Source organism: Nothobranchius furzeri, chromosome 10 (assembly GCF_043380555.1).
Source record: "Nothobranchius furzeri strain GRZ-AD chromosome 10, NfurGRZ-RIMD1, whole genome shotgun sequence".
Lineage (NCBI taxonomy): Eukaryota > Metazoa > Chordata > Actinopteri > Cyprinodontiformes > Nothobranchiidae > Nothobranchius > Nothobranchius furzeri.
In genome coordinates this window covers 58,718,245-58,734,506 of record NC_091750.1, presented here as the reverse complement: position 1 = coordinate 58,734,506, position 16,262 = coordinate 58,718,245, and the positions used below count along the sequence as shown (strand labels likewise).

The 16,262-nt window shown below is 38.0% G+C and overlaps 23 non-coding genes across 23 annotated transcripts; all 23 read right to left on the bottom strand.

Moving 5' to 3' along the window:
- Positions 1–4,305: 4,305 nt before the first annotated feature.
- On the bottom strand, positions 4,306–4,379 carry trnat-agu (transfer RNA threonine (anticodon AGU)). The gene has a single exon. It is a non-coding gene; the product is annotated as a tRNA-Thr (tRNA).
- A 247-nt stretch (positions 4,380–4,626) lies between these two features.
- Positions 4,627–4,699, bottom strand: trnat-ugu (transfer RNA threonine (anticodon UGU)). The gene has a single exon. It is a non-coding gene; the product is annotated as a tRNA-Thr (tRNA).
- An 892-nt stretch (positions 4,700–5,591) lies between these two features.
- On the bottom strand, positions 5,592–5,664 carry trnat-agu (transfer RNA threonine (anticodon AGU)). The gene has a single exon. It is a non-coding gene; the product is annotated as a tRNA-Thr (tRNA).
- Positions 5,665–6,555: 891 nt separating this feature from the next.
- Positions 6,556–6,628, bottom strand: trnat-ugu (transfer RNA threonine (anticodon UGU)). Its single transcript has one exon. It is a non-coding gene; the product is annotated as a tRNA-Thr (tRNA).
- A 571-nt stretch (positions 6,629–7,199) lies between these two features.
- On the bottom strand, positions 7,200–7,272 carry trnat-cgu (transfer RNA threonine (anticodon CGU)). The gene has a single exon. It is a non-coding gene; the product is annotated as a tRNA-Thr (tRNA).
- A 571-nt stretch (positions 7,273–7,843) lies between these two features.
- On the bottom strand, positions 7,844–7,917 carry trnat-agu (transfer RNA threonine (anticodon AGU)). Its single transcript has one exon. It is a non-coding gene; the product is annotated as a tRNA-Thr (tRNA).
- Positions 7,918–8,164: 247 nt separating this feature from the next.
- trnat-cgu (transfer RNA threonine (anticodon CGU)) lies at positions 8,165–8,237 on the bottom strand. Its single transcript has one exon. It is a non-coding gene; the product is annotated as a tRNA-Thr (tRNA).
- Positions 8,238–8,487: 250 nt separating this feature from the next.
- Positions 8,488–8,561, bottom strand: trnat-agu (transfer RNA threonine (anticodon AGU)). The gene has a single exon. It is a non-coding gene; the product is annotated as a tRNA-Thr (tRNA).
- A 247-nt stretch (positions 8,562–8,808) lies between these two features.
- trnat-agu (transfer RNA threonine (anticodon AGU)) lies at positions 8,809–8,882 on the bottom strand. Its single transcript has one exon. It is a non-coding gene; the product is annotated as a tRNA-Thr (tRNA).
- A 247-nt stretch (positions 8,883–9,129) lies between these two features.
- Positions 9,130–9,202, bottom strand: trnat-cgu (transfer RNA threonine (anticodon CGU)). The gene has a single exon. It is a non-coding gene; the product is annotated as a tRNA-Thr (tRNA).
- A 570-nt stretch (positions 9,203–9,772) lies between these two features.
- trnat-agu (transfer RNA threonine (anticodon AGU)) lies at positions 9,773–9,846 on the bottom strand. Its single transcript has one exon. It is a non-coding gene; the product is annotated as a tRNA-Thr (tRNA).
- Positions 9,847–10,093: 247 nt separating this feature from the next.
- On the bottom strand, positions 10,094–10,166 carry trnat-ugu (transfer RNA threonine (anticodon UGU)). Its single transcript has one exon. It is a non-coding gene; the product is annotated as a tRNA-Thr (tRNA).
- A 571-nt stretch (positions 10,167–10,737) lies between these two features.
- trnat-cgu (transfer RNA threonine (anticodon CGU)) lies at positions 10,738–10,810 on the bottom strand. Its single transcript has one exon. It is a non-coding gene; the product is annotated as a tRNA-Thr (tRNA).
- Positions 10,811–11,381: 571 nt separating this feature from the next.
- On the bottom strand, positions 11,382–11,455 carry trnat-agu (transfer RNA threonine (anticodon AGU)). Its single transcript has one exon. It is a non-coding gene; the product is annotated as a tRNA-Thr (tRNA).
- A 247-nt stretch (positions 11,456–11,702) lies between these two features.
- Positions 11,703–11,775, bottom strand: trnat-ugu (transfer RNA threonine (anticodon UGU)). The gene has a single exon. It is a non-coding gene; the product is annotated as a tRNA-Thr (tRNA).
- Positions 11,776–12,025: 250 nt separating this feature from the next.
- Positions 12,026–12,099, bottom strand: trnat-agu (transfer RNA threonine (anticodon AGU)). Its single transcript has one exon. It is a non-coding gene; the product is annotated as a tRNA-Thr (tRNA).
- A 568-nt stretch (positions 12,100–12,667) lies between these two features.
- On the bottom strand, positions 12,668–12,740 carry trnat-cgu (transfer RNA threonine (anticodon CGU)). The gene has a single exon. It is a non-coding gene; the product is annotated as a tRNA-Thr (tRNA).
- A 249-nt stretch (positions 12,741–12,989) lies between these two features.
- On the bottom strand, positions 12,990–13,063 carry trnat-agu (transfer RNA threonine (anticodon AGU)). The gene has a single exon. It is a non-coding gene; the product is annotated as a tRNA-Thr (tRNA).
- Positions 13,064–13,310: 247 nt separating this feature from the next.
- On the bottom strand, positions 13,311–13,384 carry trnat-agu (transfer RNA threonine (anticodon AGU)). The gene has a single exon. It is a non-coding gene; the product is annotated as a tRNA-Thr (tRNA).
- A 247-nt stretch (positions 13,385–13,631) lies between these two features.
- On the bottom strand, positions 13,632–13,704 carry trnat-ugu (transfer RNA threonine (anticodon UGU)). The gene has a single exon. It is a non-coding gene; the product is annotated as a tRNA-Thr (tRNA).
- A 571-nt stretch (positions 13,705–14,275) lies between these two features.
- trnat-cgu (transfer RNA threonine (anticodon CGU)) lies at positions 14,276–14,348 on the bottom strand. The gene has a single exon. It is a non-coding gene; the product is annotated as a tRNA-Thr (tRNA).
- A 571-nt stretch (positions 14,349–14,919) lies between these two features.
- On the bottom strand, positions 14,920–14,993 carry trnat-agu (transfer RNA threonine (anticodon AGU)). Its single transcript has one exon. It is a non-coding gene; the product is annotated as a tRNA-Thr (tRNA).
- Positions 14,994–15,240: 247 nt separating this feature from the next.
- On the bottom strand, positions 15,241–15,313 carry trnat-ugu (transfer RNA threonine (anticodon UGU)). Its single transcript has one exon. It is a non-coding gene; the product is annotated as a tRNA-Thr (tRNA).
- Positions 15,314–16,262: the final 949 nt, after the last annotated feature.

The window sequence follows — 16,262 nt, the reverse complement described above, 5'->3', positions numbered from 1 at the left end:
GACACCAACAATGACATCACTACCTTTATTCCGACCAGTAACAATGACACGCCCACATATCAATTAAGACATCGAGACCAAAGAAAAGGACACAACATATTTGGCTCCTACACACCGGCCCCTAATTGTTATTGTCAATAACAATTTAAATTAAATAAGAGTAGGAGCAACCATAATGACCAAGGTCAATTTATACCCCATTAACAAGGCAAAGTTTTGTCACTGGCCTATCAAAAACATTGGTTTTTGTTTGCAACCTGACTGAACGTACCAATCCATTCTTATCTGTAAAGGTTTTCAGAACTCTCCCAAGTGGCCAAGAGCCACGTGGAGCGGAAGGATCCATAATCACAACCACATCTCCAGGGACCAAACTCTTTCTTCTTGCATTCCATTTTTGTCTCTCTTGGAGTAAAGGTAAGTATTCATGGATCCATCTTTTCCAAAAAATGTCAGCAAGATACTGTACTTGCTTCCAACGTCTTCTCATGTATTGATCTTTAGGTTCAAACACGCCTGGTGGAAAAGCGGGTTTACGCTTTAAAAGAAGAAGATGATTAGGTGTTAGAGGTTCAAGATCGTTGGGATCGTCTGAGAGTTTTGTGATTGGTCGATCATTCAAAATGGCTTCTACTTCACAAAATGTTGTATGAAGTCCATCATCATCCAAACGTTGTTGATGTAGTACTGAGTTGAGAACCTTTCTTACTGAACGGATCATGTGTTCCCACACACCACCATGATGTGAGCCTGTTGGTGGGTTAAAACTCCAGTGTACCTCAACCTGTGACAAGGCTCCTTGAATCTTGTCCTGATCCAATGCTGCCAAGGCTTCCTTCAGTTCTCTTCTCCATTATCAGATGTCAAATAAGTCACCTGTCCTCTTCTGCTGATAAAACGCCTTATAGCATTTATACATGCGTCAGTGTCTAATGATGCAGCAACTTCCAGATGAACGGCTCGGCTGGACATACAGGTGAAGAGAACACCATACCTCTTGCATGTAGATCTTCCTCTTTTTACTTCAAAAGGTCCAAAGTAATCCACTCCTGTGTTGGTGAATGGTGGCAAATCAGGAAGAAGATTGCACGTTAGTCCCGGGATTCATTATCTCAGACTTTGTGCCTTTGTTTCCTCGGTTTCCATAACAACCCCCCCAGGTTCGCAGCGAAGATGAAAACTTGTACAAAGTTGTAGCTCCCTTAATTCGGTTACCAATGCATTGGATTTTTGTTTTTCTTTTGTGTGCACACAATTTAAATGGCCATGCTCAGCGTAGCGCTACGCATACCTTTGATGGGCGCCGTGACGACTTGTGGCTGCGGTGATCCTCAGCTTGATCCGACGCCTTGATTTCCTCCTCCAAACAAACAGGAAACGCCCTTCAGACCCGCAGTGATCCAACGCACATCCAGTTGCTCCACTTGTCACACAGCTCCCTTTCGACCAGCGACAACAGCGTCCAACGACGTCCACTCATCCCACGGGAGGTTTTTGACTAAATGTAGAAGTCAAGTCCAGTACTCGAACTCCTGAGGCTGCTAGACCGGGACCTGGTTGACGCTCTGTGTTGATCCGATGTTGACTGATTAAATTACGTAAAAAATAGCCTTAAGCGTGGAATTGTTATGATAATGCTTGTTTAATGTTGATTGCATTCCAGGTGAATGATAGGAGTAATTGCTAACTTTCCCATTCATACGTCTTCACGCCACAGCGGTCAAAAACCTGCTTGCCCTTCCGGAATAGTGCCTGACACCAACAATGATATCACTACCTTTATTCTGACCAGTAACAATGACACGCCCACATATCAATTAAGACATTGAGACCAAAGAAAAGGAAACAACATATTTGGCTCCTACACTTCTCAATGAATTTTTGTTATTACTTGTAGCAGACATGTGGTTTACCTGTGCTTTATTTAGCACCGTCGAAATATGACTGTCTAGGCACCGAGCTTATTCTGCTTTCCCTTAGCTTTCTGTTGTATTTTAATAAAAACAAAGGTACTGCTGGGATTTGAACCCAGGATCTCCTGTTTACTAGACAGGCACTTTGACCAACTAAGACACAGCGCCTGCTGTAAATAAAGAAAAGAACTGGATAAACGTTTTTGCTAAGCAAATATCTAGAGGTTGTAGAAAATTATATTAGTCTTATTGGTAAAGCAATGCAGGCTACTGTAGTACTTCTTAATAAGATTTAGTTAAGACATGTCCCAGAAAAGCATAGCATCTGTACGTCAACTGTCATGTTAACTATTTGATTGTTTACGTCCTGGAATCATTGTGTTTCCACTGTTGTGATTATTAGTCAATGAATATTTTGTAAGCCTTTACTTACTTTTTGGATTCTTCAATAAAATTCGTAAATATGGAAATATTTACCGATTTTATTACGTAATTAGGATATCCGGAGATATGCCTTGGGGCATCACCCTTTTTAACAAGGGAAAATGAATCCAAAACCTCTTATCAGTCGGTCTTAAAGTTAGGAAAATTCGTTTACGAGCAGCAGTCATAAATTCATATGACACAAACAAATTCACTTGAGAATAAACTGAATTGGCAATACAATTATTAACTAATATAATCACTTCAGCTCCTTCTGAAGCATTTAGCCACTCAATATTAACCAACTTATTTGATCAAACAAACACAAACAATGAAACAATGATATGATAATGTAAAACAATCTGACCCAATAAGTGTGTGTTTTAGTCTTGTCCCCTACCAACGCTAAAAACAAGTACGTGTGTGTATTTGTGTGTGTGGGAGGTAACTTTTTCCCCACCACAATTAAAACCAGGGTGAGTGTGCAGCTTTCACAGTAAACTTTACCAAACACTTTAAAATTACAGTAAAACTTAACCAAAACACTTTGAATTGTTTCTCAGTACAAGGAAAACAACAAATCAATCAAATTGAAAATCTAAAAAGCCTGTCCAGCCGGGCCCAGCTTAAAAAAACACAGATATCACAATAATAAAACAAACAGACCTTACTTGGAGTTCTGATGGCGGTTTTTGGTATGAAAGAGAAAAAACTTTTTCAGAGCACAGATGACAGTCTTTTGGAGAAATTAATGCATAGTAATTTTCTCATGAGGGCAGACCCTCAACACCATACAACTAATGAGTAAGAAACAACTCAGAGGCACTGCTGGGATTTGAACCCAGGATCTCCTGTTTACTAGACAGGCACTTTGACCAACTAAGACACAGCGCCTGCTGTAAATAAAGAAAAGAACTGGATAAACGTTTTTGCTAAGCAAATATCTAGAGGTTGTAGAAAATTATATTAGTCTTATTGGTAAAGCAATGCAGGCTACTGTAGTACTTCTTAATAAGATTTAGTTAAGACATGTCCCAGAAAAGCATAGCATCTGTACGTCAACTGTCATGTTAACTATTTGATTGTTTACGTCCTGGAATCATTGTGTTTCCACTGTTGTGATTATTAGTCAATGAATATTTTGTAAGCCTTTACTTACTTTTTGGATTCTTCAATAAAATTCGTAAATATGGAAATATTTACCGATTTTATTACGTAATTAGGATATCCGGAGATATGCCTTGGGGCATCACCCTTTTTAACAAGGGAAAATGAATCCAAAACCTCTTATCAGTCGGTCTTAAAGTTAGGAAAATTCGTTTACGAGCAGCAGTCATAAATTCATATGACACAAACAAATTCACTTGAGAATAAACTGAATTGGCAATACAATTATTAACTAATATAATCACTTCAGCTCCTTCTGAAGCATTTAGCCACTCAATATTAACCAACTTATTTGATCAAACAAACACAAACAATGAAACAATGATATGATAATGTAAAACAATCTGACCCAATAAGTGTGTGTTTTAGTCTTGTCCCCTACCAACGCTAAAAACAAGTACGTGTGTGTATGTGTGTGTGTGGGAGGTAACTTTTTCCCCACCACAATTAAAACCAGGGTGAGTGTGCAGCTTTCGCAGTAAACTTTACCAAACACTTTAAAATTACAGTAAAACTTAACCAAAACACTTTGAATTGTTTCTCAGTACAAGGAAAACAACAAATCAATCAAATTGAAAATCTAAAAAGCCTGTCCAGCCGGGCCCAGCTTAAAAAAACACAGATATCACAATAATAAAACAAACAGACCTTACTTGGAGTTCTGATGGCGGTTTTTGGTATGAAAGAGAAAAAACTTTTTCAGAGCACAGATGACAGTCTTTTGGAGAAATTAATGCATAGTAATTTTCTCATGAGGGCAGACCCTCAACACCATGCAACTAATGAGTAAGAAACAACTCAGAGGCACTGCTGGGATTTGAACCCAGGATCTCCTGTTTACTAGACAGGCACTTTGACCAACTAAGCCACAGCACCTGCTGTGAATGAAGAAAAGAACTGGATAAACTTTTTTGCCAAGCAAATATCTAGAGCTTGTAGAAAATTATATTAGTCTTATTGGTAAAGCAATGCAGGCTACTGTAGTACTTCTCAATAAGATTTAGTTAAGACATGTCGCAGAAGAGCATATCATCTATTCATCAACTGTCATGTAAACTATTTGACTGATTACTTCCCGGAATCATTGTGTTTCCACACAACTACTGAGTCAGAAACAACTCAGAGGCACTGCTGGGATTTGAACCCATGATCTCCTGTTTACGAGACAGGCGCTTTGGCCACTAAGCTACAGCGCCTGTTTTGAAAGACCAATGAGACTGCATTAGGCTTTTCTTATGCGAAAATCTTGATATTTGAGAAAGACTAATTTATCTTGATATTCTAGCTATAGGAATTAATGTAGTACTTCTCAATGAATTTTTGTCATTTTATGTAGCAGACTTGTCGTTTACCTGTGCTTTATTCAGCAGCGTCGAATTATGACTGTCTAGGCACCGAGCCTATTCTGCTTTCCCTCAGCTATCTGTTGTATTTTAATAAACACAAAGGCACTGCTGGGATTTGAACCCAGGATCTCCTGTTTACTAGACAGGCACTTTGACCAACTATGCCACAGCACCTGCTGTAAATGAAGAAAAGAACTGGATAAACGTTTTTGCTAAGCAAATATCTAAAGCTTGTAGAAAATTATATTAGTCTCATTGGTAAAGCAATGCAGGCTACTGTAGTACTTCTCAATAAGATTGAATTAGGACATGTCCCATAAGAGCATATCATCTGTACATCAACTGTCATGTAAACTTTTTGATTGTTTACTTCCTGGAATCATTGCATTTCCAATCAACTATTGCATCAAACACAATTCAGAGGCACTGCTGGGATTTGAACCCAGGATCTCCTGTTTACTAGACAGGCATTTTGACCAACTAAGCAACAGCGCCTGATGTAAATGAAGAAAAGAACTGGATAAACTTTTTTGCTAAGCAAATATCTAGAGGTTGTAGAAAATTATATTAGTCTTATTGCTAAAGCAATTCAAGCTACTGTAGTACTTCTCAATAAGATTTAGTTAAGACATGTCGCAGAAGAGCATATCATCTACTCATCAACTGTCATGTAAACTATTTGACTGATTACTTCCCGGAATCATTATGTTTCCACACAACTACTGAGTCAGAAACAACTCAGAGGCACTGCTGGGATTTGAACCCAGGATCTCCTGTTTACGAGACAGGGGCTTTGGCCACTAAGCTACAGCGCCTGCTTTGAAAGACCAATGAGACTGCATTAGGCTTTTCTTATGCGAAAATCTTGATATTTGAGAAAGAGTAATTTATCTTGAAATTCTAGCTATTGGAATTAATGTAGTACATCTCAATGAATTTTTGTCATTTTATGATGCAGACTTAAATTTACCTGTGCTTATTTTAGCAGCGTCGAACTATGACTGTCTAGACACTGAGCTTATTCTGCTTTCCCTCAGCTATCTGTTGTATTTTATTAAACACAAAGGCACTGCTGGGATTTGAACACAGGATCTCCTGTTTACTAGACAGGCACTTTGACCAACTAAGCCACAGCACCTGCTGTAAATGAAGAAAAGAACTGGATAAACGTTTTTGCTAAGCAAATATCTAAAGCTTGTAGAAAATTATATTAGTCTTATTGGTAAAGCAATGCAGGCTACTGTAGTACTTCTCAATAAGATTGAATTAGGACCTGCCCCATAAGAGCATATCATCTGTACATCAACTGTCATGTAAACTTTTTGATTGTTTACTTCCCGGAATCATTGCATTTCCAAACAACTATTGCATCAAACACAACTCAGAGGCACTGCTGGGATTTGAACCCAGGATCTCCTGTTTACTAGACAGGCATTTTGACCAACTAAGCCACAGCACCTGATGTAAACGAAGAAAAGAACTGGATAAACTTTTTTGCTAAGCAAATATCTAGAGGTTGTAGAAAATTATATTAGTCTTATTGCTAAAGCAATTCAAGCTACTGTAGTATTTCTCAATAAGATTTAGTTAAGACATGTCGCAGAAGAGCATATCATCTACTCATCAACTGTCATGTAAACTATTTGATTGATTACTTCCCGGAATCATTATGTTTCCACACAACTACTGAGTCAGAAACAACTCAGAGGCACTGCTGGGATTTGAACCCAGGATCTCCTGTTTACAAGACAGGCACTTTGACCACTAAGCTACAACGCCTGTTTTGAAAGACCAATGAGACTGCATCAGGCTTTTCTTATGCGAAAATCTTGATATTTGAGAAAGAGTAATTTATCTTGATATTCTAGTTATAGGAATTAGTGTAGTACTTCTCAATGAATTTTTGTCATTTTATGTAGCAGACTTGTCATTTACCTGTGCTTTATTTAGCACCGTCGACATATGTCTGTTTACGCACCGAGCTTATTCTGCTTTCCCTTAGCTATCTGTTGTATTTTAATAAACACAAAGGCACTGCTGTGAATTGAACCCAGGAGGTCCTGTTTATTAGACAGGCACTTTGACCAACTAAGCCACAGCGTCTGCTGTAAATGAAGAAACGAACTGGATAAACGTTTTTGCTAAGCAAATATGTAGAGCTTGTAGAAAATTATATTAGACTTATTGGTAAAGAAATGCAGGCTACTGTAGTACTTCTCAATAAGATTTTATTAAGACATGTCCCAGAAGAGCATATAATCGGTACATCAACTGTCATGTAAACTATTTGATTGTTTACTTCCCGGATTCATTGTGTTTCCACACAACTAGTGAGTCAGAAACAACTCAGAGGCACTGCTGGGATTTGAACCCAGGATCTCCTGTTTACGAGACAGGGGCTTTGGCCACTAAGCTACAGCGCCTGCTTTGAAAAACCGATGAGACTGCATTAGGCTTTTCTTATGCGAAAATCTTGATATTTGAGAAAGAGTAATTTATCTTGAAATTCTAGCTATTGGAATTAATGTAGTACTTCTTAATGAATTTTTGTCATTTTATGATGCAGACTTGTCGTTTACCTGTGCTTATTTTAGCAGCGTCGAACTATGACTGTCTAGACACCGAGCTTATTCTGCTTTCCCTCAGCTATCTGTTGTATTTTATTAAACACAAAGGCACTGCTGGGATTTGAACTCAGGATCTCCTGTTTACTAGACAAGCACTTTGACCAACTAAGGCACAGCGCCTGCTGTAAATGAAGAAAAGAACTGGATAAACGTTTTTGCTAAGCAAATATCTAAAGCTTGTAGAAAATTATATTAGTCTTATTGGTAAAGCAATGCAGGCTACTGTAGTACTTCTCAATAAGATTGAATTAGGACATGTCCCATAAGAGCATATCATCTGTACATCAACTGTCATGTAAACTTTTTGATTGTTTACTTCCCGGAATCATTGCATTTCCAAACAACTATTGCATCAAACACAACTCAGAGGCACTGCTGGGATTTGAACCCAGGATCTCCTGTTTACTAGACAGGCATTTTGACCAACTAAGCCACAGCGCCTGATGTAAATGAAGAAAAGAACTGGATAAACGTTTTTGCTAAGCAAATATCTAGAGGTTGTAGAAAATTATATTAGTCTTATTGCTAAAGCAATTCAAGCTACTGTAGTACTTCTCAATAAGATTTAGTTAAGACATGTCGCAGAAGAGCATATCATCTATTCATCAACTGTCATGTAAACTATTTGATTGATTACTTCCCGGAATCGTTGTGTTTCCACACAACTACTGAGTCAGAAACAACTCAGAGGCACTGCTGGGATTTGAACCCATGATCTCCTGTTTACGAGACAGGCACTTTGGCCACTAAGCTACAGCGCCTGTTTTGAAAGACCAATGAGACTGCATTAGGCTTTTCTTATGCGAAAATCTTGATATTTGAGAAAGACTAATTTATCTTGATATTCTAGCTATAGGAATTAATGTAGTACTACTCAATGAATTTTTGTCATTTTATGTAGCAGACTTGTCGTTTACCTGTGCTTTATTCAGCAGCGTCGAATTATGACTGTCTAGGCACCGAGCCTATTCTGCTTTCCCTCAGCTATCTGTTGTATTTTAATAAACACAAAGGCACTGCTGGGATTTGAACCCAGGATCTCCTGTTTACTAGACAGGCACTTTGACCAACTAAGCCACAGCACCTGCTGTAAATGAAGAAAAGAACTGGATAAACGTTTTTGCTAAGCAAATATCTAAAGCTTGTAGAAAATTATATTAGTCTCATTGGTAAAGCAATGCAGGCTACTGTAGTACTTCTCAATAAGATTGAATTAGGACATGTCCCATAAGAGCATATCATCTGTACATCAACTGTCATGTAAACTTTTTGATTGTTTACTTCCCGGAATCATTGCATTTCCAATCAACTATTGCATCAAACACAATTCAGAGGCACTGCTGGGATTTGAACCCAGGATCTCCTGTTTACTAGACAGGCATTTTGACCAACTAAGCCACAGCGCCAGATGTAAATGAAGAAAAAAACTGGATAAACTTTTTTGCTAAGCAAATATCTAGAGGTTGTAGAAAATTATATTAGTCTTATTGCTAAAGCAATTCAAGCTACTGTAGTACTTCTCAATAAGATTTAGTTAAGACATGTCGCAGAAGAGCATATCATCTACTCATCAACTGTCAGGTAAACTATTTGACTGATTACTTCCCGGAATCATTATGTTTCCACACAACTACTGAGTCAGAAACAACTCAGAGGCACTGCTGGGATTTGAACCCAGGATCTCCTGTTTACGAGACAGGGGCTTTGGCCACTAAGCTACAGCGCCTGCTTTGAAAGACCAATGAGACTGCATTAGGCTTTTCTTATGCGAAAATCTTGATATTTGAGAAAGAGTAATTTATCTTGAAATTCTAGCTATTGGAATTAATGTAGTACATCTCAATGAATTTTTGTCATTTAATGATGCAGACTTAAATTTACCTGTGCTTATTTTAGCAGCGTCGAACTATGACTGTCTAGACACTGAGCTTATTCTGCTTCCCCTCAGCTATCTGTTGTATTTTATTAAACACAAAGGCACTGCTGGGATTTGAACACAGGATCTCCTGTTTACTAGACAGGCACTTTGACCAACTAAGCCACAGCACCTGCTGTAAATGAAAAAAAGAACTGGATAAACGTTTTTGCTAAGATAATATCTAAAGCTTGTAGAAAATTATATTAGTCTTATTGGTAAAGCAATGCAGGCTACTGTAGTACTTCTCAATAAGATTGAATTAGGACATGCCCCATAAGAGCATATCATCTGTACATCAACTGTCATGTAAACTTTTTGATTGTTTACTTCCCGGAATCATTGCATTTCCAAACAACTATTGCATCAAACACAACTCAGAGGCACTGCTGGGATTTGAACCCAGGATCTCCTGTTTACTAGACAGGCATTTTGACCAACTAAGCCACAGCGCCTGATGTAAATGAAGAAAAGAACTGGATAAACTTTTTTGCTAAGCAAATATCTAGAGGTTGTAGAAAATTATATTAGTCTTATTGCTAAAGCAATTCAAGCTACTGTAGTATTTCTCAATAAGATTTAGTTAAGACATGTCGCAGAAGAGCATATCATCTACTCATCAACTGTCATGTAAACTATTTGATTGATTACTTCCCGGAATCATTATGTTTCCACACAATTACTGAGTCAGAAACAACTCAGAGGCACTGCTGGGATTTGAACCCAGGATCTCCTGTTTACAAGACAGGCACTTTGACCACTAAGCTACAGCGCCTGTTTTGAAAGACCAATGAGACTGCATCAGGCTTTTCTTATGCGAAAATCTTGATATTTGAGAAAGAGTAATTTATCTTGATATTCTAGTTATAGGAATTAGTGTAGTACTTCTCAATGAATTTTTGTCATTTTATGTAGCAGACTTGTCATTTACCTGTGCTTTATTTAGCACCGTCGACATATGTCTGTTTACGCACCGAGCTTATTCTGCTTTCCCTTAGCTATCTGTTGTATTTTAATAAACACAAAGGCACTGCTGGGAATTGAACCCAGGAGGTCCTGTTTATTAGACAGGCACTTTGACCAACTAAGCCACAGCGTCTGCTGTAAATGAAGAAACGAACTGGATAAACGTTTTTGCTAAGCAAATATGTAGAGCTTGTAGAAAATTATATTAGACTTATTGGTAAAGAAATGCAGGCTACTGTAGTACTTCTCAATAAGATTTTATTAAGACATGTCCCAGAAGAGCATATAATCGGTACATCAACTGTCATGTAAACTATTTGATTGTTTACTTCCCGGAATCATTGTGTTTCCACACAACTAGTGAGTCAGAAACAACTCAGAGGCACTGCTGGGATTTGAACCCGGGATCTCCTGTTTACGAGACAGGGGCTTTGGCCACTAAGCTACAGCGCCTGCTTTGAAAAACCGATGAGACTGCATTAGGCTTTTCTTATGCGAAAATCTTGATATTTGAGAAGGAGTAATTTATCTTGAAATTCTAGCTATTGGAATTAATGTAGTACTTCTTAATGAATTTTTGTCATTTTATGATGCAGACTTGTCGTTTACCTGTGCTTATTTTAGCAGCGTCAAACTATGACTGTCTAGACACCGAGCTTATTCTGCTTTCCCTCAGCTATCTGTTGTATTTTATTAAACACAAAGGCACTGCTGGGATTTGAACTCAGGATCTCCTGTTTACTAGACAAGCACTTTGACCAACTAAGGCACAGCGCCTGCTGTAAATGAAGAAAAGAAATGGATAAACGTTTTTGCTAAGCAAATATCTAAAGCTTGTAGAAAATTATATTAGTCTTATTGGTAAAGCAATGCAGGCTACTGTAGTACTTCTCAATAAGATTGAATTAGGACATGTCCCATAAGAGCATATCATCTGTACATCAACTGTCATGTAAACTTTTTGATTGTTTACTTCCCGGAATCATTGCATTTCCAAACAACTATTGCATCAAACACAACTCAGAGGCACTGCTGGGATTTGAACCCAGGATCTCCTGTTTACTAGACAGGCATTTTGACCAACTAAGCCACAGCGCCTGATGTAAATGAAGAAAAGAACTGGATAAACGTTTTTGCTAAGCAAATATCTAGAGGTTGTAGAAAATTATATTAGTCTTATTGCTAAAGCAATTCAAGCTACTGTAGTACTTCTCAATAAGATTTAGTTAAGACATGTCGCAGAAGAGCATATCATCTATTCATCAACTGTCATGTAAACTATTTGATTGATTACTTCCCGGAATCATTGTGTTTCCACACAACTACTGAGTCAGAAACAACTCAGAGGCACTGCTGGGATTTGAACCCAGGATCTCCTGTTTACAAGACAGGCACTTTGGCCACTAAGCTACAGCGCCTGTTTTGAAAGACCAATGAGACTGCATTAGGCTTTTCTTATGCGAAAATCTTGATATTTGAGAAAGACTAATTTATCTTGATATTCTAGCTATAGGAATTAATGTAGTACTACTCAATGAATTTTTGTCATTTTATGTAGCAGACTTGTCGTTTACCTGTGCTTTATTCAGCAGCGTCGAATTATGACTGTCTAGGCACCGAGCCTATTCTGCTTTCCCTCAGCTATCTGTTGTATTTTAATAAACACAAAGGCACTGCTGGGATTTGAACCCAGGATCTCCTGTTTACTAGACAGACACTTTGACCAACTAAGCCACAGCACCTGCTGTAAATGAAGAAAAGAACTGGATAAACGTTTTTGCTAAGCAAATATCTAAAGCTTGTAGAAAATTATATTAGTCTCATTGGTAAAGCAATGCAGGCTACTGTAGTACTTCTCAATAAGATTGAATTAGGACATGTCCCATAAGAGCATATCATCTGTACATCAACTGTCATGTAAACTTTTTGATTGTTTACTTCCCGGAATCATTGCATTTCCAATCAACTATTGCATCAAACACAATTCAGAGGCACTGCTGGGATTTGAACCCAGGATCTATTGTTTACTAGACAGGCATTTTGACCAACTAAGCCACAGCGCCAGATGTAAATGAAGAAAAGAACTGGATAAACTTTTTTGCTAAGCAAATATCTAGAGGTTGTAGAAAATTATATTAGTCTTATTGCTAAAGCAATTCAAGCTACTGTAGTACTTCTCAATAAGATTTAGTTAAGACATGTCGCAGAAGAGCATATCATCTACTCATCAACTGTCATGTAAACTATTTGACTGATTACTTCCCGGAATCATTATGTTTCCACACAACTACTGAGTCAGAAACAACTCAGAGGCACTGCTGGGATTTGAACCCAGGATCTCCTGTTTACGAGACAGGGGCTTTGGCCACTAAGCTACAGCGCCTGCTTTGAAAGACCAATGAGACTGCATTAGTTTTTTCTTATGCGAAAATCTTGATATTTGAGAAAGAGTAATTTATCTTGAAATTCTAGCTATTGGAATTAATGTAGTACATCTCAATGAATTTTTGTCATTTCATGATGCAGACTTAAATTTACCTGTGCTTATTTTAGCAGCGTCGAACTATGACTGTCTAGACACTGAGCTTATTCTGCTTTCCCTCAGCTATCTGTTGTATTTTATTAAACACAAAGGCACTGCTGGGATTTGAACCCAGGATCTCCTGTTTACTAGACAGGCACTTTGACCAACTAAGCCACAGCACCTGCTGTCAATGAAGAAAAGAACTGGATAAACGTTTTTGCTAAGCAAATATCTAAAGCTTGTAGAAAATTATATTAGTCTTATTGGTAAAGCAATGCAGGCTACTGTAGTACTTCTCAATAAGATTGAATTAGGACATGCCCCATAAGAGCATATCATCTGTACATCAACTGTCATGTAAACTTTTTGATTGTTTACTTCCCGGAATCATTGCATTTCCAAACAACTATTGCATCAAACACAACTCAGAGGCACTGCTGGGATTTGAACCCAGGATCTCCTGTTTACTAGACAGGCATTTTGACCAACTAAGCCACAGCGCCTGATGTAAATGAAGAAAAGAACTGGATAAACTTTTTTGCTAAGCAAATATCTAGAGGTTGTAGAAAATTATATTAGTCTTATTGCTAAAGCATTTCAAGCTACTGTAGTATTTCTCAATAAGATTTAGTTAAGACATGTCGCAGAAGAGCATATCATCTACTCATCAACTGTCATGTAAACTATTTGATTGATTACTTTCCGGAATCATTATGTTTCCACACAACTACTGAGTCAGAAACAACTCAGAGGCACTGCTGGGATTTGAACCCAGGATCTCCTGTTTACAAGACAGGCACTTTGACCACTAAGCTACAGCGCCTGTTTTGAAAGACCAATGAGACTGCATCAGGCTTTTCTTATGCGAAAATCTTGATATTTGAGAAAGAGTAATTTATCTTGATATTCTAGTTATAGGAATTAGTGTAGTACTTCTCAATGAATTTTTGTCATTTTATGTAGCAGACTTGTCATTTACCTGTGCTTTATTTAGCACCGTCGACATATGTCTGTTTACGCACCGAGCTTATTCTGCTTTCCCTTAGCTATCTGTTGTATTTTAATAAACACAAAGGCACTGCTGGGAATTGAACCCAGGAGGTTCTGTTTATTAGACAGGCACTTTGAACAACTAAGCCACAGCGCCTGCTGTAAATGAAGAAACGAACTGGATAAACGTTTTTGCTAAGCAAATATGTAGAGCTTGTAGAAAATTATATTAGACTTATTGGTAAAGAAATGCAGGCTACTGTAGTACTTCTCAATAAGATTTTATTAAGACATGTCCCAGAAGAGCATATAATCGGTACATCAACTGTCATGTAAACTATTTGATTGTTTACATCCCGGAATCATTGTGTTTCCACACAACTAGTGAGTCAGAAACAACTCAGAGGCACTGCTGGGATTTGAACCCAGGATCTCCTGTTTACGAGACAGGGGCTTTGGCCACTAAGCTACAGCGCCTGCTTTGAAAAACCAATGAGACTGCATTAGGCTTTTCTTATGCGAAAATCTTGATATTTGAGAAAGAGTAATTTATCTTGAAATTCTAGCTATTGGAATTAATGTAGTACTTCTTAATGAATTTTTGTCATTTTATGATGCAGACTTGTCGTTTACCTGTGCTTATTTTAGCAGCGTCGAACTATGACTGTCTAGACACCGAGCTTATTCTGCTTTCCCTCAGCTATCTGTTGTATTTTATTAAACACAAAGGCACTGCTGGGATTTGAACTCAGGATCTCCTGTTTACTAGACAAGCACTTTGACCAACTAAGGCACAGCGCCTGCTGTAAATGAAGAAAAGAACTGGATAAACGTTTTTGCTGAGCAAATATCTAAAGCTTGTAGAAAATTATATTAGTCTTATTGGTAAAGCAATGCAGGCTACTGTAGTACTTCTCAATAAGATTGAATTAGGACATGTCCCATTAGAGCATATCATCTGTACATCAACTGTCATGTAAACTTTTTGATTGTTTACTTCCCGGAATCATTGCATTTCCAAACAACTATTGCATCAAACACAACTCAGAGGCACTGCTGGGATTTGAACCCAGGATCTCCTGTTTACTAGACAGGCATTTTGACCAACTAAGCCACAGCGCCTGATGTAATTGAAGAAAAGAAATGGATAAACGTTTTTGCTAAGCAAATATCTAGAGGTTGTAGAAAATTATATTAGTCTTATTGCTAAAGCAATTCAAGCTACTGTAGTACTTCTCAATAAGATTTAGTTAAGACATGTCGCAGAAGAGCATATCATCTATTCATCAACTGTCATGTAAACTATTTGATTAATTACTTCCCGGAATCATTGTGTTTCCACACAACTACTGAGTCAGAAACAACTCAGAGGCACTGCTGGGATTTGAACCCAGGATCTCCTGTTTACAAGACAGGCGCTTTGACCACTAAGCTACAGCGCCTATTTTGAAAAACCAATGAGACTGCATCAGGCTTTTCTTATGCTAAAATCTTGATATTTGAGAAAGAGTAATTTATCTTGATATTCTGGCTATAGGAATTAGTGTAGTACTTCTCAATGAATTTTTGTCATTTTATGTAGCAGACTTGTCGTTTACCTGTGCTTTATTCAGCAGCGTCGAATTATGACTGTCTAGGCACCGAGCCTATTCTGCTTTCCCTCAGCTATCTGTTGTATTTTAATAAACACAAAGGCACTGCTGGGATTTGAACCCAGGATCTCCTGTTTACTAGACAGGCACTTTGACCAACTAAGCCACAGGACCTGCTGTAAATGAAGAAAAGAACTGGATAAACGTTTTTGCTAAGCAAATATCTAAAGCTTGTAGAAAATTATATTAGATTAGATTAGATTAGATTAGATATCCTTTATTGTCATTAAATGATTGCACATTCAACGAAATTTCCTAGAGCTCCACATTAGGCATCCGCTAAAAATACTAAGAAAAATAGTTAAAACAAGTACAATATGCACCATGCAATAAAAAAACAAAAACATTACAAAATACAATAAATAATATCAATAGGGTTGATTTTTCTGTCCATTCAGGGTTCTAATAGCCCAGGGAAAGAAACTCTTCCTCAGTCTGTCGGTCCTGCAGCTGAGGGATCTGAACCTTTTCCCAGATGGCAGCATGGCAAAAAGGTAGTGGTTTGGGTGGTAAATGTCCCTGGAGATGGTCCTTGCTCTAGTGAGACACCTCTGCAGGGCGATAGTGTCCAAGGAGGGAAGGGTGCATCCAATCACCTTTTCCGCTGCTCTAATGACCCTCTGGTATCTATTTTTATCAGCTACTGTTCACCCCGCGTACCACACAGGGATAGCGTAAGTCATCATGCTCTCAATGACTGCTCGATAAAAAGACACCAAGAGGTTGGTCTGCAGCCTAT